The 24,273-nt window shown below is 46.0% G+C and overlaps 1 long non-coding RNA gene across 2 annotated transcripts in view; it reads right to left on the bottom strand.

Annotated features, from left to right (window-relative positions):
* LOC308588431 overlaps positions 1 to 24,273 on the bottom strand; it is a 137,984-nt gene that overhangs the window by 3,880 nt on the left and 109,831 nt on the right. The window contains exons 3-4 of one of the 2 annotated variants that reach the window (XR_014008754.1): positions 8,514 to 8,610; positions 918 to 958 (exon numbers count right to left, since the gene is read on the bottom strand). This is a non-coding gene — a long non-coding RNA (uncharacterized lncRNA). Of the gene's footprint in view, positions 1 to 553; positions 959 to 8,513; positions 8,611 to 24,273 lie in introns of those variants that run through there. The other variant, XR_014008755.1, reaches the window with a different exon arrangement.

The raw sequence follows: 24,273 nt of genomic DNA, 5'->3' as shown, positions 1-24,273 counted from the left end.
GCAGCTTTCCAAAACGATATACGAATCAAAACACTACCATTCTTTGAAATTTGCACTTTTCTGAATTTTGCAATGCAGTTCTCCAGCTAAGTGAAGAGTGCAAAGAGACATATATTAGGGAGAAGTGTGTATGTAACTCCATATATTGGTGACACTAACATCTAGAATGCTTTGTATTGGAGGAAATTGCTTGCAAACATGTGCATTTGTCAAAACTGATTAAAAATGTGTGCGTTTGTCAAAACTGACCAAAATGTGTTTGTTGGGACAGATTTGCACTAACATGCTCAATAATTTTAATAAGGATTTTTTTTAAAAAAGCAAATTGCTGCAGGAATGTGGAGAACTGAGTTTAGGTTTGGAAAAATGAGAAACTGGGAGAAGTGAAAATTGACAGGTCTGTCTATCCCTATGTGAAAGGCATTTTTTTTTAACAAAACCATTTTCAGAGAGGAATTATGTCCAGCAGTCCTGCTTGCCCCATTAACCCTCTCCTGAAGAAACCCCAGTCTTCCAAGAATCATAAGGCTCTAAGGGATTCCTCAGGTGTGCAACAGCTACAGCAAAATATCGCTTCTAAGCTTCTATTTGGAACGAGGCATATGGAAGAATTCTCCCCTGTCTTGAATAATAAGTATTCAACACAATCCAGACAAAATAAGTGCTTTTAAGCCCCATTGATTTCAGTGGGAAAGTCAGGCATGCACTTAAATCTCCCCTCTTCAAATCAATGAGATTTAAAAGTGCTTATCTTTGGCTGTGCTGTGCATTTTCATGACCGTTAATGAATAATCTGCTCCAGACTCTTTCTTAAATAAAAATAACAAGAATTACAGGAACTTATACATGTTTTTATCACCCATATGCACACAACACAGGAAAAACCAAATGAAGCATTATCGTTGCAATGCACTTACTTCCAAGTAGTCTCATAGAAGTCAATGGGGTTGCTCCACAACTGTTCCAAAAGAAGAGAATTGCATATTATAACCCTTGGGTGCAATCCATAAGGAAGTTATCCTGCAAAAGTGCCGCTGAGAATGAGTGGCAGATGTGCAAGAACTGAATATACACCGTGTGTGTGTGTGTGTGTGTGTTCGTGTGTGTGTGTGTGTGTGTTGTTAAAAGACTGGATTTTAAGGTGACACTTCCCTTCTGGGTTTTGATCCGGAATGTGTTAAGGAGGGGAACTCTAAAGAGCAAAGGGTAATGTGGATTAAGATTCAGAATGGGATGGCACATCCTTAATGATACATATGATAATTAAAGGATACAATAAACACAATTAGCATATGTTTTAAGCAGTTTATTAGTGAAGCTTACCATAAAAATCAGAATATATAGAGCTTCGGGGTTTGTTGGGATAAAAGCTGCTAATCCTTAGAGCTATAAAATCTCTGACGTGGAAGAAATGGGCAGCTTTAAAATGATTGAATCAGCAGGTCTCCAGTGGAAACACACAAATGAGCAAACTCCAGCAGTTGGCCACAGTTCAGTGCAGTGTTGCAATGCAGAGAAGTGAAGTCATCGCAGAAGCTGCCCTCACTTGCAGATCTGATGGAATGCCGCGGGAAAAGGCTGGTTTCTGCAGGCGTCCTGCAAGAATAATGCCTTTGACCCTATCTGGGAGGAGCAGAGGCAACTCCTGCCTTGCACACAGTTGCCAAGCCAAAACAAAAATGGACCAGGCTTCAAAAATAAATAAATAAATAGTGGCACATGTCTAAATTAATTTCTGGTGCAGAAATATGGTACTAAGGTTTACTTTAGAAAGATGATGCAAAAATTACCCAGCTGCAGACTTTTCACACGGTTTATTTGTGCATTTATTAACTAGGCTGGTACGGCTGACCAATAGATATATGTATATATGTTTTCCAGGCAGCTCACACAAATTAAAAGAATTAAATGCAGGATCCCAGACGACAACGCAAACTACAAAAGAAGCATGCACATTTTTTCATCCCCCGATAAAGAGAAGTTGCAAAACAATTAATAGCACGGATATATAATAAAGCACAACTCGTAAACCGAGAAACCCATTGATTGTTTGTAGATGAATCAGTGGTGTTTGAAAGTGTGGCATCAGAATGTGCTTCCAGCCAGGCGCCAGGCAGAAATGCTCCTCTTCAATTAGGCCTTTGGGTGATTAATATCCTATACCCTTGTAAATGTGTTTGTGAGAGGGGAGGGGTGGCTGTTTTGTATTGTATTTGTATCTTGTATTTTATGCTGCGAACCACGCTGAGATTTTCAGATGAAGGGTGGTATACAAATAAAATAGTATAAAATAGTCATAAATTGCTAATTAGTAGTTTGAGGGGCTTGGATGTGGCCCCAGATCAATTTCAGCTGGTCTTTAGGTACCCTACTAAGACACGTCCATGGGTTCAATGAGTCCCTAGATGGAAGTTGCCCATAGTTTTACACACAAGGAAAAGCAGGAGGGAATGTTAAAACATTTTTAGAGTGTCTTTATAACAAAACAACGGACGCGGGTGGTGCAGGTTCAATGAGTCCCTAGATGGAAGTTGCCCATAGTTTTACACACAAGGAAAAGCAGGAGGGAATGTTAAAACATTTTTAGAGTGTCTTTATAACAAAACAACGGACGCGGGTGGTGCTGTGGGTTAAACCACAGAGCCTAGGACTTGCCGATCAGAAGGTCGGCTGTTCAAATACCTGCAACGGGGTGAGCTCCCATTGCTCGGTCCCTGCTCCTGCCAACCTAGCAGTTTGAAAGCACGTCAAAGTGTAAGTAGATAAATAGGTACCACTCCAGCGGGAAGGTAAACGGCGTTTCCGTGTGCTGCTCTGGTTTGCTGGCCACATGACCTGGAAGCTGTACGCTGGCTCCCTCGGCCAATAAAGCGAGATAAGCGCCACAACCCCAGAGTCGGTCACAACTGGACCTAATGGTCAGGGGTCCCTTTACCTTTACTTTATAACAAAACAAAAGAGCTCTCCCACACTTGTCTGTTTACTGAATCCAAAAGAGAGGTGGAAACATTACGAGTTGCCTTAGGCAGAGTCATACCATGGGTTCGTGTATGTCTGCTTTGACTTACAGCAGCATTGGAGATAATTTCGCTGCTCTGCTCCCTGAGATACATCTAATCAATGCTGCTAATAGAGGCTGGACTTGGGACCGTCTGCATGCAAAGCTCGTAGTCTACCATGAATACTACTACTACTACTAGAGTTTGGATTTGATATCCCGCCTTTCACTCCCTTTAAGGAGTCTCAAAGCGGCTAACATTCTCCTTTCCCTTCCTCCCCCACAACAAACACTCTGTGAGGTGAGTGGGGCTGAGAGACTTCAGAGAAGTGTGACTGGCCCAAGGTCACCCAGCAGCTGCATGTGGAGGAGCGGAGACGCGAACCCGGTTCCCCAGATTACGAGACTACCGCTCTTAACCACTACACCACACTGGCTCTACTACTACTACTACTACTACTAATATATTATTTATACTCCGCCCATCTGGCTGAGTTTCCCCAGCCACTCTGGGCGACTCCCAGTCAAATGTTAAAAACAATACAGCATTAAATACTGTATTAAAAACTTCCCTAAACAGGGCTGCCTTCAGATGTCTTTTAAAGATAAGATAGGTGCTTATTTCCTTGACATCTGATGGGAGGGTGTTCCACAGGGTGGGCACCACCCCCGAGAAGGCCCTCTGCCTGGTTCCCTGCAACCTCACTTTTCACAGTGAGGGAACCACCAGAAGGACCTTGGAGCTGGAGCTCAGGCTGAATGATGGGGGTGGAGAGGCTCCTTCAGGTATACAAGACCGAGGCTGTGTAGGGCTTTAAAGGTCAGCACCAACACTTTGAATTGTGCTCGGAAACGTACTGGCAGCCAATGCAGATCTCTCAGGAGCGTTGCTATGTGGTCCCGGTGGCCAGTCCCATAATTCCTGTTGCTCGGAAAAATGAAAGACTCTCTCCCTTGTTGTCACTCTCAAGCCTCTCTTGGAGGGAACACGTGAAGAAGGGCCTCAGGTGACATTGCTAAGGTTTGGGTATATTCTTGTTGGGGTGCAAGGAAAAAGTCTGCTGTCATGAAGGAAAACCACTCTTCCTTGGGCATCACCCTTCCATCTTCGCAGTGCATCACGAACCCAAAAGCTGGGGTGGGCCTAGTTTGTCCCCACCCTGTGGACTAACTCTGATAGGTTAATGGGACTGCCCACATGTCAAGCATATGCTGTCATTATGATGTCACATGATTGACAGGTGGCTTGTCCTGACCACCTGTAATAATAATAATAATAATAATAATAATAATAATAATAATAATAATAATATCTTTAATATAATAATAATAATATCTTTAATAATAATAATAATAATAATAATAATAATAATAATAATAATAATAATAATTTATTTATTATTTATACCCCGCCCATCTGGCTGAGTTTCCCCAGCCACTCTGGGTGGCTCCCACTCAAATGTTAAAAACAATACAGCATTGAATATTAAAAACTTCCCTGAAAGCCTTCAGATGTCTTTTAAAGATAGGATAGCTGCTTATTTCCTTCAAATCTGAAGGGAGGGCATTCCACAGGGCAGGCACCACTACCGAGAAGGCCCTCTGCCTGGTTGCCTGTAACCTCACTTCTTGCAGTGAGGGAACCTCCAGAAGGCCCTCGGCACTGGACCTCAGTGTCTGGGCTGAACGAAGGGGGTGGAGACGTTCCTTCAGGTATATCTGGATTGCAGCCTATAATCTGAAGTACTCTTTACTGCAGTATTTGCAGTAAAGGTAGTTGTTTATCGCTTTGACATCTGGTGGGAGGGTGTTCCACAGGGAAGGTGTCACTACCGAGAAGGCCCTCTGTCTGGTTCCTTGTAACCTCACTTCTCGCAATGAGGGAACCGCCAGAAGGCCCTTGGAGCTGGATCTCAGTGTCCGGGCTGAACGATGGGGGTGGAGACGCTCCTTCAGGTATACTGGACCGAGGCTGTTTAGGGCTTTAAAGGTCAGCACCAACACTTTGAATTGTGCTTGGAAACGTACTGGGAGCCAATGCAGATCTCTCAGGACCAGTGGCGTAGCGTGGGGGGTGCCAGGGGTGCCAGCCGCACCGGGCGCAACATTTTGGGGGGCGCGTTTGGCCGGCCCCCCTCAAGGAAGCGGGAACCTCTCCAAGGCACAGCGTGCCGTCGGTAGAGGAAAAAAGCCGAGCAGCAGCAGCAGCAAAGTCGGGAGGAGGAGGAGGTGGAGCGAGCCTGCTAAGAATTCCTCGCAGCTGGCCATCCAACCTCCAGCGAAGGAGGGCCCCGCTCCACCTTCCGAGGGAGCCTGCTAGGACCCCCGGCTCCCTGCAGGTGGCTCACAACCCCCGCTAGCCCGGCCGGGGCTCGGGGAGGATGGGAGCCGCCTGCTGGGCTGGCACAGCTGCGTGTGAAGGCGCGGAGGGAGGCGCTCCCAGGGCTGCCGGCGGCCTTTCCCCGCACGCAAAGGAGCAAGGGCGGCGGCGGCGGCGAGGCTGCGCAACAGCCGCTGCGTTAGAACGAGCCCTTGCCCAGCCTGGGGGACGATCCGGAGGCCCTCTCCGAGCGCGTCGCGTGTAGCCAGCCTGCCAGCCTGCCTGCCAGGGTGGAGCAAAGCGGCGGAGTGGGGAGAGGTTGCCCTTCTTCGCACGCAACCCCCCCCGTCACGCCTTAAATCCACCCTCCCACAAACTAGGAGCGAGCAGCTGAGAGGGAACAGCTGAGAGCCACGAGCAGCTTTTTCTGAAAATGCCCTTTAAAAAAAAAAAATCCTAAAATTTATAAACCGCTTGACAGCTACAAAAGCGGTTTGCCAAGAGAATAAAACTGCCAGGAAACAGTGGTGTAGCGTGGGGGGTGCAGGGGGGGCCGGCCGCACCGGGCGCAACATCTGGGGGTTAGGGTTAGGGGGCGCAAATCCACGGGTTAGGGGGCGCAAATTACTTGCCTTGCCCCGGGTGCTGACAAGCCACGCTACGCCACTGCTCAGGACCGGTGTTATGTGGTCCCAGCGGCCGCTCCCAGTCACTAGTCTAGCTGCCGCATTCTGGATTAATTGCTGATGGCTGCGCAGTGCTGGTTTCTTTCTCTCTTCCCACTCTACTCCACTTGATGGGAAGGTGAGAAGAAGAAGAAGAAGAAGAAGAAGAAGAAGAAGAAGAAGAAGAAGAAGAAGAAGAAGAAGAAGAAGAAGAAGAATAGGAGGAGGAGGAGGAGTTTGGATTTGATATCCCGCTTTATCACTACGCGAAGGAGTTTCAAAGCGGCTGACATTCTCCTTTCCCTTCCTCCCCCACAACAAACACTCTGTGAGGTGAGTGGGGCTGAGAGACTTCAGAGAAGTGTGACTGGCCCAAGGTCACCCAGCAGCTGCATGTGGAGGAGCGGGGAAGCGAAGCCGGTTCACCAGATTAGGAGTCTACCGCTTTTAACCACTACACCACACTGGCTTTGCTTTGCTTTGCCAGTTCTATGCTTGGTGCTGCCCAAAGTCTAAGCACTCTGGGAGTTCACTTTTATGGGGAGGAGGGCTACTTTTGGAGTATGTTTCCAGACCCATAACCAACCATCCCTGGGATCCAGCAACAAGAGCATCCTTTGGACATTGGCCTCCTCACTCACCTTCTGGTAAGTGCAGGGCTGATATGGTCTGTAGGTTGAGCTCTGAGTCTGGAAGTCCCTGGTGGTCACAGGCAAGCAATCTACTGGGGGGGATGATGATACCCAGGAGGACTCCCCTGCTGAGTGCCTGAGGTCCTGGTCCTGCCACTCTCCACCTGGCCCAGGGCGGGGCATTACAGGCCTCATAAGGACTGCTGCTGCTGCGGTTGCTGCCCAGCAAGGACTGGGGTATTCGGGGGGAAGTTTCGTTCGGAGTTTTTGCTGTTGTTACTGATATCAACTGATATTACTGATATTACAGTAGTACCTCGGGTTAAGTACTTAATTTGTTCTGGAGGTCCGTTCTTAACCTGAAACTGTTCTTAATCTGAAGCACCACTTTAGCTAATGGGGCCTCCAGCTGCTGCCGCGCCACCGGAGCACAATTTCTGTTCTCATCCTGAAGCAAAGTTCTTAACCTGAGGCAATATTTCTGGGTTAGTGGAGTCTGTAACCTGAAGCGTCTGTAACCTGAAGCGTATGTAGCCCGAGGTACCACTCTACTGAGATTAACTTTTTGTATCTTTATTTTAATGTGGGAATTCTTCCATTTGGTTATGTAGTTTTTAATGTGTTTTATTTATTTTTGACTACTTTGCTATGTTTGTACAGTCATACCTCGGGTTACAGATACTTCAGGTTGCGCGTTTTCGGATTGCGCACCATGCTGATCCTGGAAGTACCGGAATGGGTTACTTCTGGGTTTTGGCACTCGAGCATGTGCACAAATGCTAAATCATGCTTTGCGCATGCACAGAAGCACCGAATCGCGACCCGCGCGTGCGCAGACGCTGTGCTGCAGGTTGCGAATGCTGTAAGTTGCAAATGTGCCTCCCGCATGGATCATGTTTGCAACCCAAGCGTCCAGTGTAATCATGTAAATCTTTTCATATTGTAAGCCTCCTTGAGCATTGTTTTAACTGTGGAAAGGCAGCAAATAAATAAATAAATAAATAAATAAATAGGGAAATCAGAGCTTTGTCTTCGGGATTGTTGGTGAGGATTACAATTAGATAATGCAAGTGAAGCACTTTGAATATTTGAAAGTGCTATACAAATGCTAAGTATTATTTTTAGGAGTTGGATGTTCTTATCACATGCCTTTTTTAAAAAAGTAAAACCACCTATCAGTAGTTTGTATTGTATAAAAAGAAGGGGTGGGGAAGCCATCACTCCTCCATTCTCTCTTATCACATGTCAAGTTTTCTTTTGTCCTCATATGACAAACTCAAAAATTCTTCTGTGCATTTTAATCCATGCTTGCAAGAATCCTATCACAGCCCTCGTTTGTTTGTTTGTTTGTTCGAAGTGGGAGGGGTGGCCTTAATCCTATAGCTGAGCTATCCTGGGTTTGTGTGGATCATGGATCAGGCTGTAGGACGTGGCTTGAATGGGGGTTATCGAGCACCCATTTAAAGGAAAACACGATCCCCGAGATTGCAGGCTTTGAAACGAGCGTGCATCTGACGCACTGCCGTTTCAATTCTGCAAAGAAAATAAAGAATAAGAATTGAGCTGGTGTTTGAATACATTCTTATAGGGAAATTGGAATGTCAGGACCTTCAATTAGATCTGAAGACGGCGGAACATTTCCATAAAAATGAAAGAGCATCTCTCAAATGATGCATTTCCAGTTTGCTCAGCTCCAGGCCTAATCTGAACAAATTCAATCACAGCTTAGCGCCGGTGGAAAATTTCACTCTCTTTGCTGAGCGTCAACTACTGCATTGGCATAATAACAGCTTTTGTCGAACGTAGGTGTGTGTGGAAATCCAGGTGCCTGATTCAGCAGAAAACGAAACACTCTCGCGGGGAGGGAAGTTGTGGGTTTAAACAAGTTCGGTACTCACTAAAAGCCTGAACCTTGTAAATCGCTCGGTCTCTTCTGGCCAAAGGCTTCGGGACGAGTCAGCTCTTCTGTCCTAGGAAGGTGTTGAGTAAATGGCCCTGAGGAGAAAAAACAGATAATGCAAAGTTGTAGGAGAACACAGAACGTTCAGGAATAAATGTGCAATGGATCTTCCAGAATACCTTAAAAAATATCTGTTGAGCAGGTTTTTGTTGTTGTGTGTGCTTGGGAGATTGCACTATCTTCTTGGCCACTGAACACTGCTTAACAAACTTTCCTGGTGGTAGCCAGGGGCAGAGGAAGGAGGGATGGACTGCTCTGGGTGTCTTAGCTGAGGGGGGTGACATTTGGCACACCGCCCACCAGCAGCTCCCAAGCCTTGTTGCTGTTTAGTCGTTTTAGTCGTGTCCGACTCTTCATGACCCCATGGACCGGAGCACGCCAGGCACTCCTGTCTTCCACTGCCTCCCGCAGTTTGGTCAAACTCATTTTAGTAGCCTTGAGAACACTGTCCAACCATCTCGTCCTCTGTCGTCCCTTTCTCCTTGTGCCCTCCATCTTTCCCAACATCAGGGTCTTTTCCAGGGAGTCTTCTCTTCTCATGAGGTGGCCAAAGTATTGGAGCCTCAGCTTCAGGATCTGTCCTTCCAGTGAACACTCAGGGCTGATTTCCTTCAGAATGGATAGGTTTGATCTTCTTGCAGTCCATGGGACTCTCAAGAGTCTCCTCCAGCACCATAATTCAAAAGCATCAATTCTTTGGCGATCAGCCTTCTTTATAGTCCAGCTCTCACTTCCATACATCACAACTGGGAAAACCATAGCTTTAACTATGCGGACCTTTGTTGGCAAGGTGATGTCTCCCAAGCCTACCCTGAGCCATTGAGGGAAGGGGGGAGCTGTGTGCTTTGCCGGCGGCATTCTCCCCTCCCCCTTCATCTTAACAGGTTGGGGGAGGCTTGGGAGTCGCGGGCAGGTGGTGTGCCAAATGTCCACCATCGGCGGCTTGGTCCACCCCCGGCTGCAGGATGCACATGCCACTCCATGTACCCTAGCAGCTATCCTGCACCTGGGAGGGCACCCTCTGCCCCCCTCGGGAGCGCGCCCACCCTGGGCAGCGCTGGCATTTGCTCGGCCACTGGTGGTGGCCCCTGCTATTTGGTTTCTGGAAGCAGCTTCTTAAGGCCACATTCACACCTGAAATTTAAAGCACTATGATACTACTTTAAGCAGTCCTGGTTTCCCCTAAAGAATTCTGGGAGCTGTAATTTGTTAGGGATGCTAAGAGTTAGGAGACACCCCAATCCCCTCACAGAGCTACAGGTAGCACGTAATAAAAGTTCCTATCATCTACAATACTGTCCTATTTATTTTATAGTACAGTACATTGATTATTGCTTTCATTTTATGGATCAATGGTCATGTCAGATAGTAAAATTCATGTTAAATTGCTGCTTTAGGGGTTGTTTTTAAAAGTCTGGAACATATTGATCTGTTTTGCATTACTTTCTATGGGAAAGCGTGCCTTGGTTTTGGAACATTTTGGTTTTGGAACAGACTTCCGAAACGGATTAAGTTTGGGAACCAAGGTACCACTGTATTCTGAGTTATCCATGCACAGATACATGCACACATTTTGCTGGAAATAAAACTTCGGTATTCCATTCTGTGTGTACATCGCTCCTCATAAGTGCTGGTGTCAACTCTCTACGGATTTCACTCACACGTTTATTTATTTTTGCAGTGTTTTATCCATGTTGTTGTTATTGCAGAGTATGAAAAAAGCCAGCTCTGAACTTCATACATTATCATTGACAAAGTTCAGCTTCAAGGTGTGAGCTCCGATTTTGAATTTGTTCTCGTCACATTTGATGTATGAAGCAGATAAAATTCCAACTTGAATGTAGTGTGTGTGTGTGTGTGTGTGTGTGTGTGTGTGTGTGTGTGTAAAGGACACACGGCCCAAAAGCTTTGGGAGCAATGATAACAGAGCTCCAAATAACCCAGAACATGGCTTAACTAGAAATGTAAGGAAATTTGACAAACCTGGCCTCGAACTCACCAAGCAGATAAATATGCGCATCCATCATCGGGACCTGTACACTTGGCACTCGGCAAAGGAATGAAATGTTGGCGCCTCATCATATTTTCAAATCTAACTACATTAAGATTCATGTGTTATCTGCTATTGCCTCTGCAAATTCTCCCTGAGAGTCAAAGGCCTTCTCAGGCAGAACAGAAGAATCCGTCTCTACCTCATGCCTTGAGACTCAGGACGCACCACTTCTCCAGAAAGCTGGAATGAGGAGGAAGGGCTAGTGGCCAGCGGAATGCTTAACCCTTCCTCGCCCCACTCATTTTTCCTCTGCAACTAAGCTCATCCCAAAGTCAGGATTTCAGATTGAGGTTTGCAATGGAACATGGGTACGGAGTTCAGGAGCCAGGTTGCTCACCGGAGCATGGCTGTTTGAGCATATTGCACAGATCCTGGTCCGACTGCACTGGCTACCAATTAGTTTCCGGGTCCAATTCAAAGTGCTGGTTTTTACCTATAAAGCCTTAAACGGCTCAGGACCCCAATACCTCAAGGACCGCCTCTTTCCATATGAACCTACCCAGACCTTAAGATCATCTTCTGAGGCCCTCCTTTGTGTGCCTCCTCCTTGAGAGGTCCGGAGGGTGGCAACACGAGAACAGGGCCTTCTCTGCAGTGGCTCCCCATCTGTGGAATGCTCTCTCCAGGGAAGTTTGCCTGGCGCCTTCATTGCACACCTTTAGGTGCCAGGCAAAAATGTTCCTTTTTAGCCAGGCCTTTGGTTGACCTGATGGACATCCTATACCCTTTTAAAATGTGGCTCTTTGGGGGTAGGGTTATTGGGTTATTGATTTTATTTTGATTTTCTATATTGTGATCTTAATCTTATTTTGGTGAACCGCCCTGAGACCTCCGGGTATAGGGCGGTATATAAATTCAAGAAATAAAAAAGAAACACATTCTGGGTGAAAATCAGCTGGGGAGAGGAGATGGGAGAGAATGGGTTAGGCACAGTGGAAGCTGCACCATTGGGGTGAATGAGGTACAGTGGGATGCTCGGGTCGTGAACATGATCCGTGCGGGAGGCACGTCCGCAACCCACAGTGTTCACAACCCGCAGTGCTGCGCCTGCAAATGCACAGGTTGCGAATCGGTGTTTCTGCACATGCGCGAGTGCTGAAACCTGGAAGGAACCCATTCCGGTACTTCTGGGTTCGTCACAGTGCGCAACCCAAAAACATGCAACCTGAAGTGTCTGTAACCTGAGGTATGACTGTACTGCTCACCATTATTAGTTACAGAAATGGGGATTCGTTGCCCATGGTTCCCAACAGAAATTATGGTGGCGAAGGACATCCTTGTTCTCCCCATTTAAATCACAGGTCTTCCAGCTATTGTACATCCCTACAGTCTAAGTCGTCTGCACCACAGTTACCCCTCTGCTGCCTCTCCGACTGGCATGCCATTGCCCATCCTTTCCCATTCAGCACAGCTGGGCTTGAGAGCACAACATCTTTGGCACCCTGCACTGATCTTTTCCACCCCTGCAGATCCACAACAACAATTTGGAAAGCTCAAGCTATATTTAGGACCACGAACTGCAGCTGTGAATATCTGACATTTGCTTTCATCCCTAATAATATATAAAAAGCCCCCCCCCCCCCGATCACACACACACAAGAATTGCTACATCAGAATACTTATGTAGACTAGCACTGCGTTTTCAGCAGTGCCTGAGCAAATTTCCCTAGAAACCTGCTCAGGATGGGAAATAGCCCTACGCCATTGTTTGTCCCCAGATTTGGATAAACAGAGGTATACAGCCTCTGAATATCAATAGAGCTATCCTCTATAAATCTTTGTAATAGCTAACTAAGCCAGTGGACATTATCCTATCTTGTTGCAAAGAATTTCATATAGTAATTATGCAGCAGCAGAAGCTGCCCATTCCTTAGTAATTGATGGGCTTCCTCGTTAGTGGTAAAGAACAGAGAATTTGAGAGTTGAAAGGGACCTCTGAGGTCATTTAGGCCACTATGCAGTCAAACCAGTTTCACAGCACTTTAAACAGCCCTGGTTTCCCCCAAATAATATTGTCAAGGGTGCTGAGCGTTCGGGAGAGACCCCCCCCATTCCCCTTGCAGAGCTACAATTCCCAGAATTCTCTGTGAAGAGGAATTGATCGTTAAACCACTCTGGGAATTGTAGCTGTGCGAGAGGAATTGGGGTCCGCTAGCAGCATCTTAAAAAGCAGAGACATCACCTTACGAACAAAGGTCCGTATAGTTAAAGCTATGGTTTTCCCAGTAGTGATGTATGGAAGTGAGAGCTGGACCATAAAGAAGGCTGATCGCCAAAGAATGGATGCTTTTGAATTATGGTGCTGGAGGAGACTCTTGAGAGTCCCATGGACTGCAAGAAGATCCAACCTCTCCATTCTTAAGGAAATCAGCCCTGAGTGCTCACGGGAAGGACAGATCGTGAAGCTGAGGCTCCAATACTTTGGCCACCTCATGAGAAGAGAAGACTCCATGGAAAAGACCGTGATGTTGGGAAAGATGGAGGGCACAAGGAGAAGGGGACGACAGACGACGAGATGGTTGGACAGTGTTCTCGAAGCTACCAGCATGAGTTTGACCAAACTGCGAGAAGCAGTGGAAGACAGGTGTGCCTGGCGTGCTCTGGTCCATGGGGTCACGAAGAGTCGGACACGACTAAAGGACTAAACAACAACAGCAACTCTTGGTATACTTAACAAACACCACTTCCCAGGATCCTTCGGGGGAAGCCATGACGATTTAAAGTGCTGTCACTTTAAAGGACTATTTAAAGTGTTTAATCAGAAGGCTAATTCAGGATACACACCCAATGCCCAGTGCCTGAGCCAAAGTCTACCTACACCTCTAAGCAATAAAGTTGTGGCCAATTTTCAATCCCATAAATTTGTTATGTCAATTTGTTGTCCTGTCAGTGCATCAACTTTCTGTTCTTGGGGAGCAAGCTGCACTTGGCTGCGTGAAGCAAGTCGGGATGTCGCATTGTGTTTCGAATGCTCCTTTTATTTTCTTTATTTTGGTCCATATTAAAATGCCAAGGATCCTGAGTGAGATGTACTTAAAGTGACAGCACCCCCTTTTTTTAAGCTCATGAAATACGGCCGCTAAATGTCAGTTCTATCTCTTCTCGTGTAGATCAGCCATTTGGCACGCTCCTGTTTATATCATAGGGCAGAATGCAAAGCTGTCCAAGGCAGCAGTGAGCAAGCAAATCAGTAAGGGTAAGCCATTTAAATGGAGCATTTGGGAGGAGTGTGTGTGTGTGTTTGTTGTGTAGAGGGTGAGAGTGTCATTCCATCTCCTGAAACTGAAGAAGGAACAGTAAGGCAAATGCATCTGGTTGCCTGTTTTTTAGGACAATGAGACCCATTCAAAGAATTAAGAAAGCGAAGATAAATTCAAGGAAGCAGGACAAGATCAGTAAGATGCTTAACACTGCCAACATTTTGCTTTTTACTAACTGTCCTTCTGGGCATTTGCTAACACCCAGTCCAAAGGCCTGATGCAACCCCCCCCCCTAAAAAGGTAAAGGTAAAGGACCCCTTGGTGAGTAAGTTGAGTCAAAGGCGACTATGGGGTTGCGGCGCTCATCTCGCTTTCAGGCTAAGGGAGCCAGCCTTTGTCCACAGACAGCTTTCTGGGTCATGTGGCCAGCATGAATAAACTGCTACTGGTGCAACGGAACACCGTGACAGAAATCAGAGCCCACAGAAATGCTGTTTACCTTCCCACTGCAGCAGTACCTATTTATCTACTTGCACTGCTGTGCTTTCGAACTGCTAGGTTTCGAACCTTTACCTTGCAACCCCCCAGACAGCACTGGGATGCTCTATCCAACACAGCACCCTGATGGGGATGCAAATGGCCTTTCAATCATTTGGTGAGCAGGAAACCCTATCCTCTGTTCACCTGTGTGGATCAGCTGAGATGAAGGACGGTTCCCTTTGTGTCTCCATCTCTCTCTCTCTCTCTCTCTCTCTCTCTCTCTCTCTCTCTCTCTCTCTCTCTCTGTGTGTGTGTGTGTGTTCATGAGAGCAAGAGTGTGGGGGTGGCCACAGACCCCATTATCAGTATACACCAGTATACCTGAAGGAGTGTCTCCACCCCCATCGTTCAGCCTGAGGTCCTGCTCCGAGGGTCTTCTAGCAGCTCCCTCACTGCAAGAAGCAAGATTACAGGGAACCAGGCAGAGGGCCTTCTCAGTGGTGGCACCCACCCTGTGGAACGCCCTCCCATCAGATGTCAAGGAAATGAACAACTACCTGACTTTTAGAAGACATCTGAAGGCAGCCCTGTTTAGAGAAGTGTTTAATGTTTAATGTTTTATCGTGTTTTTAATATTCTGTTGGGAGCCACCCAGAGTGGCTGGAGTAACCCAGCCAGATGAGTGGGGTATAAATTATCACCACCACCACCACCATCATCATACAGTTCCTGGAGGGTTGACTAAGGGCAAATTCAGCTCTTTATGGTCCCTGTGCCTTTAATAACAAACTAGCTGTAGATCCACGGTGGGAACATGGCCCTTCAGTTCTTGTTATCCGGCCCTGGAGACTCTCTCTAGGCCAAGGGTAGGCAAGCTAAGGCCCAGGGGCCAGATGTGGCCCAATCTCCTTCTCAATCCAGCCCGTGGACGGTCTGGGAATCAGCATGTTTTTACATGAGTAGAATGTGTTCTTCTATTTAAAATGCATCTCTGGGTTATTTGTGGGGCATAGGAATTCATTCATTCCCCCCCAATATAGTCTGGCCTACCACATAGTCTGAGGGACGGTGGACCGGCCCAGAACTGAAAAAGGTTGCTGACCCCTGCTCTAGGCCCTACCCTTCATTTGCCCTGCTTTGTACCACCATACTGAGTGTTTCTGCCTGGCTGGAATTCTGATGGTGCCTCTTGCTTGCTTGAACGGAGGACAGGGAGGGGTGGGTGAGCATGTGTAGAAACTTCATTGGACTGTCATGTTGTTTGGATGCCTGATTATTGTCTTCCAAAGCAACTACACTATTCCCAACTTAAGAATGGGAAGCAAAATACCAGAGCATAACAAATAGGGTTTAAAGACGCTCTCAAGGCAGACCTTTAAAAAATGCAGTATAAGCACAGAAAGTTGGGTAACCCTGGCCTGCAAGCGCTCCAATTGGAGAACAGCCTTTACCAAAGGTGTCATGGGTTTTGAAGACACTCGAACTCAGGACGCATGGGAGAAATGTGCTAACAGGAAGGCATGCTTGGAAAACCCTCATCATGATCAACTCCTGCCTGGAAACCTATGTCCCCACTGTGGAAGGGTGTGCAGATCCGGAACTGGCCTCCACAGTCACTTACCGACTCACTGTTAAGACAGTGTTCATGGAAGACAATCTTATTTGGCCATGAGTGACTGCTGAAGAAGAAGACGCCGAAGAAGAAGAAGAAACCAGCTTACTGTACAAAGTATACCCAGTATTGCCTCTGGCGTCTGGTCATGCCCACCACTTTGAGAGGTTACCCAGAAAGAGAATCTGGCCCCCACTTGGAAAAATACTCCCTACCCATGACAGAGAGCTTTACGGTAAGACCAATCACAGTCAGACACTCAGCTTGAAGTTTCATTCCAAATTGTTCAGGGAAAATTGCAACCAACTTGGAAAACCTGTGAATGACCTTGTTTCAAAGAGAGAGTTCCATCATCATGTGTCAGCAGATGTATTGATTTATGTTTATACCTCAACCTGCCGTCAAGCTCAGGGCAAGCAGAAACTTGGGACGGGACTGCGCTTATCTGTCTCATTTTTGTTTTCATGTTTTCCAAAAAACAACAAAAACAAAAAACAACAGGCATCAACCCGCCAGTCATTTTGCTCCATTTCCCCCAATTTTCTGTGATTTCGTGTGCTTCAAGCTGTCTTTTCTTTCTCTCGTTAAATGGATCAGAGCTCTGACAGCCTGCAATCTCAAAGCGGCATCTTGCAAGGGAGACGAAAACGTGATGAGCTCCTTAGGTTTTGCAGGGCTATTGCCTCTCGCTTGAAGAGCTCTGGGGGCAGTAAGCCCGTTCGTGGTACTGGCCATTCTAGGGTTGCTTGCTTCTTTTTCGTTATCCCTAGTAGTCCTACCCAGTAGCAGGGTGTGGTGGGGGCTTCATAGCAGCTGACAGAAATGAATTATGCAGGTGGCGCTTTCCTGTAGGAAGTAGCTTGCTGAGTGGGTGGGGGCACTACCCTAGCTTCCTGTCAGGTGGGTTACTGTTGCTTACCAGGAGGGAGAGGAGAAGGGGCAGAGCAGCAGAGAGGTTGCTGTGGTGCGAATGCGCTGGCATGAACTAATTCGCCCTTCCTGCCAGTGTGTTTTCACTGTGCCTTGCCCGCTCTCCTCCCTTACCCAGTAAGCAACAGCAACCCACCTACTGGGATGCTAGGGTAGCAGCTATGCACAACCCTATCTTCCTCCAGTTGGATGCCAACTCCAGGGAAACACAAGTAAAACAAGGATAATGTGTTTTGTTTTGTTTTTAAAAAAGACTCCTTGCCTAACAAAGGAAGGTTTGTAAAAGGGGAGGGGGAATAAGCGAAAGATTAAAACTGCAACAAACGAAAGTCACTAACGTAACTGGAAGCAAGGTTTCCGCATTGGTGGCAGCTGTCAGTTTGCATTGCGCCAGAGCTGTTAAGTGAACCTTTGATAATAGATCACAAAGTGGCTCACCGATGGTATATGAAGCTGAAGGAAACATAGGGAACTGCCCTATACAGGGTCAGACAGACCAATGGTCCATTTGCAGTGAGTGACTGAGGCTCTGCAAGGTTTCAGGATAAGAGTCTATCCCAGCCCTACATGCAGATGCTGTAGACTGAACCTGGGATTTTTTGCATTCAAATCAAGATGCTCCACCTCTGAGCTCAGGCCTTCCCCCTAAAAAGGGAAGGTTTGTGTCCTTGATTTGTTTCCTTGGGGCAATACAGAGCAGGACCATAAATTACCTGTGTGCGTGTGTTTTACATACTGTGAAGGCTATATCCAAAACTCACGAGATTGTGCCATGCCCTCGTGGGGAATGAGCAAATAAATAAATAAAGCCCGTGAAAGCATGAAAGATTCATTTTAATGGATAACAGGTTTTGCTAGTTCATACTTAATAATACTTAATATTTCATTTACTACTGGGGGCTCACCTTCTCTCTCTCTCTCTCCCCCCTCCTCAATTCCCTGCTGGAAAGCACGACCGAAGGCACTCGAGTGCATTAAGATTTTATAGCTGGAGAAAACAGTCTTGTAAAAGGCCAGCGCTGGAACGATTTAGCATGATGCAGAAAATGAAAGCAACTGAGCAACTGGGCAGCGAATTCCCTTTTACCGGCTTGCAGCACAAAGGAGAAAGTCTTCCAAGTGAAGTTGCACCATGATAAAAATCAAAGGAATATTACTTTTGGGGTGTTTGTGTTATGACTTATCCACAATCCACATTGCGCTTCTTCTGGGGTACTCAGAAGGTGTCAGCATGTGACAGCAGCAACACCCTAGGAATGGCTTTGACTAACTGGCTAAAGCAGGTGAGGGTAGCTGATGTGTTTCAAAGCACTGGTGAGTTTGGGACTTCCCCTGCATGTGAAGACACACTCCAGCAGATTAAGAGGACAAGACTGATAGTTAGTCCAATGGTCAAGAAGGTGGTGTCTGTCCATGCTGTAGAGCAGCAGTTCTCAACCTGTGGGTCCCCAGATGTTGTTGGACTACAACTCCCATCATCCCTGAGCTCTTGCCTTGCTAGCTAGGACTGATGGGAGTTGTAGTTCAACAACATCTGGGGACCCACAGGTTGAGAAAGGCTGCTGCAGAGGGAAATGAGGGGCAGGTAGGGCTCATCATCCTGGGGAGGGAGCTCATCCAAGAGATGGAAAACATTGAGCCTAAATCTCTGCTGGCTTGTGGATATCTTTGGGAGAAGACAAGACTAAGCGGTAAACCCTACACAAATCCAGAGTGGAGTCCCTATGGTGGTTGGATGGCACCTTGCAACCTCCTTCCATCAACTCCTGCAGCCAAGCTGGTGCCAGATGTCTTGCTCTGCTTTCCTTTGGACCACATCAGTGTTGCCAAGAAGGGAGTCTTGTTGTCTGGGCAGCCCATGACCTCCACACACACTGCCCAGGCTTGCGCTCCAGGGAGGTCACTTTGGTGCTGCTAATGCAGCAGTTTGAGTTTCCACCTGGAGGTGCACTATATTGTCTCAAGACAGATGGATCCCATCAACAACTACACAAGTTGTTGTTGTTTAGAAGTGTCTGACTCTTTGTGACCCCATAGACCAGAGCACACCAGGCACTCCTGTCTTCTACTGCCTCCCGCAGCTTGGTCAAACTACACAAGTAGAAATCCCTGAGTTTAAGACACTCTACTTTTTCTTCTTTGGCGATCACTTGTAGCCGAGTAAGATTGTCTTCCATAAACACGGTCCGTAAGTGACTGTGGAGGCTGTTTCTGGATCCACACATCCTTCCACAGTGGGGACATTGGTTTCCGGGAGGGAGTTGATCATGGTGAGGGTTTGCCAAGCGTGCCTTCCTCTTAGCACATTTCTCCCTTGCGTCCTGAGTTTGAGTGTTTTCTAAGCCCATGACACCTTTGGTAAAGGCTGTTCTCCAACTGGAGCGCTCGCAGGCAAGTGTTTCCCAATTGTTGGTATTTATACTGCATTTTTTTAGATTTGCCTTGAGACAGTCTTTAAACCTCTTTTGTTGACCACCAGCATTACGCTTTTCCATTTTAAGTTCGGAATAGAGTAGTTGCTTTGGATGATGATAATCAGGCACCTTGCACTCTGTGGTAGCATTGAAGCTACAGTGAGAGTTCTTCCTCCTCTTCAGCCTCCAAAAGCCATTGCAGAGGTTTATGCCAAACCAGGGAAGAGGAACCTTTGGCTTTCTAGATGTTGCTGGGTCTCCACTGCCCATCATCCCTGAACATGATAGCTGGAGATGATGGGAGTTGTAGTCCAGCAGTACGAAAAGGCCACAGGTTCCTCATCCTTCTGCTAAGCTCAAGAAAGGGAGAAGAATTTGAAGGTGTGCATTCTGAGAGGCTCATCTTCTCCCTAATTTATGCTTTAGAGCAGACTCCCCAACCCTGTGGCCTTCAAGATGTTGCTTTGGGCATTGACTCTCATCAGCCAGCATAGTCAGAACTCTGGTCCAGAGCATCTGGAAGGCACCAGTTTGGAAGAGGTTGCTTTGAAGGCTTCTATGCAACTAGTATTTGATGGAAGTAATTGGTCTTGGAGGATGTGCACCTGACCTGCACCCAGACCTTCCTCGTGTAACAGTGAGTCTTTCATCTACTTCTGCCTAGTACATGTGTATATATGCACAGATGGTGGAAACTCTCAAAATAACAAGACCCATTCCTGATGGAGGCACATTGCTGGTAATGTTTCCGCAACAGATATGCCTTCCTTTCCTTCTCCCACCCTCTCCCACTGTCTTTTAATGAAGCCGCCTGAGTCATAGTGGGAACGACTTGACATCCTGCACTCTGCCCATTCATTCACAAAGCCTTTCTGGCTGACTCAGCTGAAATCGCTCAGTTGCAATCGGCCTCACTGCAGGGAGGAGGATGGATTCCACAACACTGAAGCTGGCGATGCGGGCGAATCTTGATGAGAGTCGCTTTTTCACCTCCACAACTTCAAAGGAAACAATGATGCTCATGTGCTGTCAGATCAGCAAGGTGCTTGAAGCTGGGCCACAGAATGAGATGTACAAAGTGGATCCAGGTTTCCTAGGAGTGAGGGCTCCTTCAGGATTGCTTTCACCACTATAGGGGAACGGAAGGATCGCTGGTCAACCCCATTCTATGGGCCCACAGTTCAAGGGGCTATGGAAGGTTGAAGATTCAGTTCCAGGCATCACCAATTAAAAGAGCACCACTGCGCTCATGTTCTGACTTTTGGGAATGCTGGGTTAAAACCATAGAAGGTTGGGGGAATTCAATTTTTTAGGTTGTAATCTTAAAGCTACTTACCTTGAACTAATCCCTGGCTGGATGCAACCTTCTGGGAATATTTCCCCATGAGACTGAAGAAATGTATGCACATTGCTGTCAATGAGAGTACCCTCGGAAGGTGATGGACTTCCCTTCCTTGGAGGTTTTTAAGCAGAGGTTGGATGGCCACCTGTCATGTATGATCTAGCTGAGATGCCTGCATTGTAGGGGGTTGGACTAGATGACCCTTGGAGCCCCTTCCAACGCTACAGTTCTGTGATTTATGAAACACAGCCACCCTTCAACATCCACTCTTCTCCAAATTGTGCAGCGCAGTTCTGCACCCGATTAAAATGCACACACTAGTGTACAGTGCATCTATTGGCGAAACTTACATAAAAATGCATCATATTAGGGGGAAATGAAAATGTGTATATTGGACAAAACCTGAAGGCAAAAAAGGGGGTATCTACTGGAAGAGAGTCACACCAAAATGCTACTAAATTTTCATGAGGACTTAATTTATTGTTATTGTTATTTTACTGCAAACTGATGTGAAAATGTGGAAAACTGAAGATTGAAGATTGGGGATAAAAGATGAGAAGAGGAGAGAAAACAAAACTGAGAGATTTTCCCCATCCTTAATCCACACTTATGCAGAACCTGAATGCACAAGTCTTGGAGTTAATTATTGAAGGATTTGAAATTGCAGACATTCATACTGGTCGTCGTTTGCATCCCAAACACAGACGGGGAAGGAGGGAGGGAGAGGGAGGGAGGGAAAGAAAGAGAGAGTTGTAGCGGCGTGCCAAGCTGCTGGGCTGTGTGATAGCATTCCTCTACATATACAGCATGAACCTCTGGGAAGCACATCAGACAACCTGCCAGATTTCATGAATCACACAGCAGAGGCTATTTTGTGGCCAAATGCCATCCTTACGCTAGCGTGACAAGCATCCAGAGAGGAAAGATGGCAGTTGAAAGGCTGGTTATTCCCCCCCCCCCCCATTTCCAGCACACTTTGGGCTCGCTTGGCTTGAGTCTTCTGGAGCAGCTGGCGCCATTATCTGGTGCCCCTGCTCCTTGATTCTGGCACGGTTTTGGTCCACATTGTGTGGTTTCATCTGTGGGCAGCCCAGCACACAGGACGCTTGCCTGCCTGCCTGCCTGCCTGCAGTGGGAGTTGGACCAGAGAGTTCTGGGTCCCTTTCAGCTCTCTTGATTCCATGCCCAGGATAGGCGAGGGACTATCCTGCGATGGCAGGAACTGAGCTCATCTGCCCATCTCTAACAGATGCCTGTCCAGCAATTAATCTGGAATGAAATTCTGCGGCACCCCAAAGCAGCTTGCTCCTTTGATGGTCTACCCAACACAAATGTAAGACAGAGAGCAGTAAGAGGACCTGGGATGCAAATAATTCAATAAGGAAATAAACCTAGTTTCTTTCTGCATGAGGATTTCTTTAGCTTGTTCAATAGGACTTGAATACGTCCAAATTACAAAAAATGTCCAGTCCTCATCAGAATGAGATGCTTCAATAAAATGTTGTACTAGAGGAGCATCTGTTACATTGTTCCTGATCCTAGATCGGTGCTCTGATATTCTTACTTTGATAGGTCTGAGAGCTTATTTTCTTAATGAATTATTTGCATCCCTCAGGTTTGAATACTGAAATTGATTATAGTTGCTTTTTATGAATGTGTACTAATGTTTATATGTAGAACACCTGAGCAGGGGCTAAGTTTGGTTTACCTCTGTGGGCCGAGTGGATTACAGTGGTACCTCAGGTTAAGTACTTAATTCGTTCTGGAGGTCTGTATTTAACCTGAAACTGTTCTTAACCTGAAGCACCACTTTAGTTAATGGTGCCTCCTGCTGCCGTCACGCTGCTGGAGCACAATTTCTGTTCCTATTCTGAAGCAAAGTTCTTAACCTGAAGCACTATTTCTGGGTTAGCGGAATCTGTAACCTGAAGCGTATGTAACCTGAAGCGTATGTAACCTGAGGTACCACTGTACTTTGAAAAACAAATTTTGTATCTGTGAACTGCTATTACTTTAGATCCGAAAATGAATTACATTTATGTATGAGTTTACATGTATAACATCTGAGCATGGAGTGCTTTACTGCTGTTGTGTCATATGGGTCATTTTAAGAAAGAAATTTTATATCTGTGGATTGCCAACACCTGTTATTCAAACCAATATTGTGCTTGTCCATATAATCCTGCTTTGTAACAGTCGCTGCTTACTGCAACCACTACTATGCTATAAGATCCACTATCCTGTAATATTATATGGTATGTACAGTTGTTTATGGTTTGTTACATTAATTTTGCTGTAAAAATGTGTGAGATTATGATATTGTATTTGTTATGTACTGAGTTGAATAGGATCCAAAATGCAGCAGTCTAATTGGTCCTAGAACAATAGGATTCAGAATGCAGCAGTCTGATTGGTCCTAGAACAATGCAGCAGTATGATTGGTCCGCAGGAGCCACCCAATCCAGCTCCAGGTGGAAGTGAATCCGCAACCTGATTGGCCTACAAGTGAATCCTGGAATTAGCCAATCACGTGCAGCCCCTTGTGTAAAGAATATATATAAAGCAGATATTGTGGGGGAACTTCTATTCCTTCTCACCACTATGAGCTGAATAAAGAGCATGAAATCCACTATATTTCAGTATTTATTTGCATTACTTAGAGCCTGTTCTACTGATGAAGCCTGGGATGGCGAAACAAGGCTAATATTCCGGAAATCCTTGTCTGAGACTCTGTGAAAGGATTCTGTGGAACTGTAACAACTCTTCATGTGGATTATTGGACTCTTTGAACAGACAGGTGGAATAGATACTTATACATGTATGGACCTTATGCATGAACTGACTAGAGAATGAACTGATCCACTGGGTCTTCTGCTTTTTTCATTGAACCTTATGAGACTTTTGTTGAAATCTACAAATTGATACAATGAATAGTATACCTTATTTTTTCAAAAGTACAGCCGGTTACGTTTTGTGTGTTTATTGAGTATGTTCCACATAACCATAGGTTTGCTGTTGTTTTAGATATACAAACTATTCATTGGTTTTACTTATTTTGTAAAAATTATATACCACCTCAAATCGGTTTACAAAAAGAATGAAACAATGACATTCCAAGCAGGATAGCTCAGTCGGTAAAGACTCTTAATCACAGGGTTATGGGTTTGAGCCCCAGGTTGGGCAAATAGAATCCTGTGTTGCAGGCGGTTGGACTAGATGACCACCAGGGTCCCTTCCAACGCTGCAATTTTATAATTCTATAATTAACATTTAAAAACAACAACTTGAAACCTTCAAAAAAATAGCCAAAAGCAACAATAAGCTAAAAAGCAGATCAACACATGTCAATGTTCTTCATATCCAGATAGGCTTGCCTAAACAAAAATGTTGTTGCTGAAAAGAGTACAGTGGAGGCATCTGCCTGAGGTCAACAGGCTGGGAGTTCCAAAGTTCCACACTAAAATATTGTGTGTGCGAGCATTTTACAAATGCAGAACAAGTATTATATTTTTTTAAAAAAAATTATTAAAGTTTCACAGATTATATAATAACAAACAAGACATTAATACAAACAAACAAAGAAACAAAAACAAGTATAATTTCAATCTTTTATTTTCTTGTAACTTACTTCCCCGACTTCCTCGTACCTCCATTTCTGTATTCCAAT

The sequence above is a fragment of the Podarcis bocagei genome (genome assembly GCF_964188305.1).
Source record: "Podarcis bocagei genome assembly, chromosome: 5".
Classification (NCBI taxonomy): Eukaryota; Metazoa; Chordata; class Lepidosauria; order Squamata; family Lacertidae; genus Podarcis; species Podarcis bocagei.
Note: the sequence above shows the minus strand (reverse complement) of the source record. Positions and strands in the feature narration are given on the sequence as shown.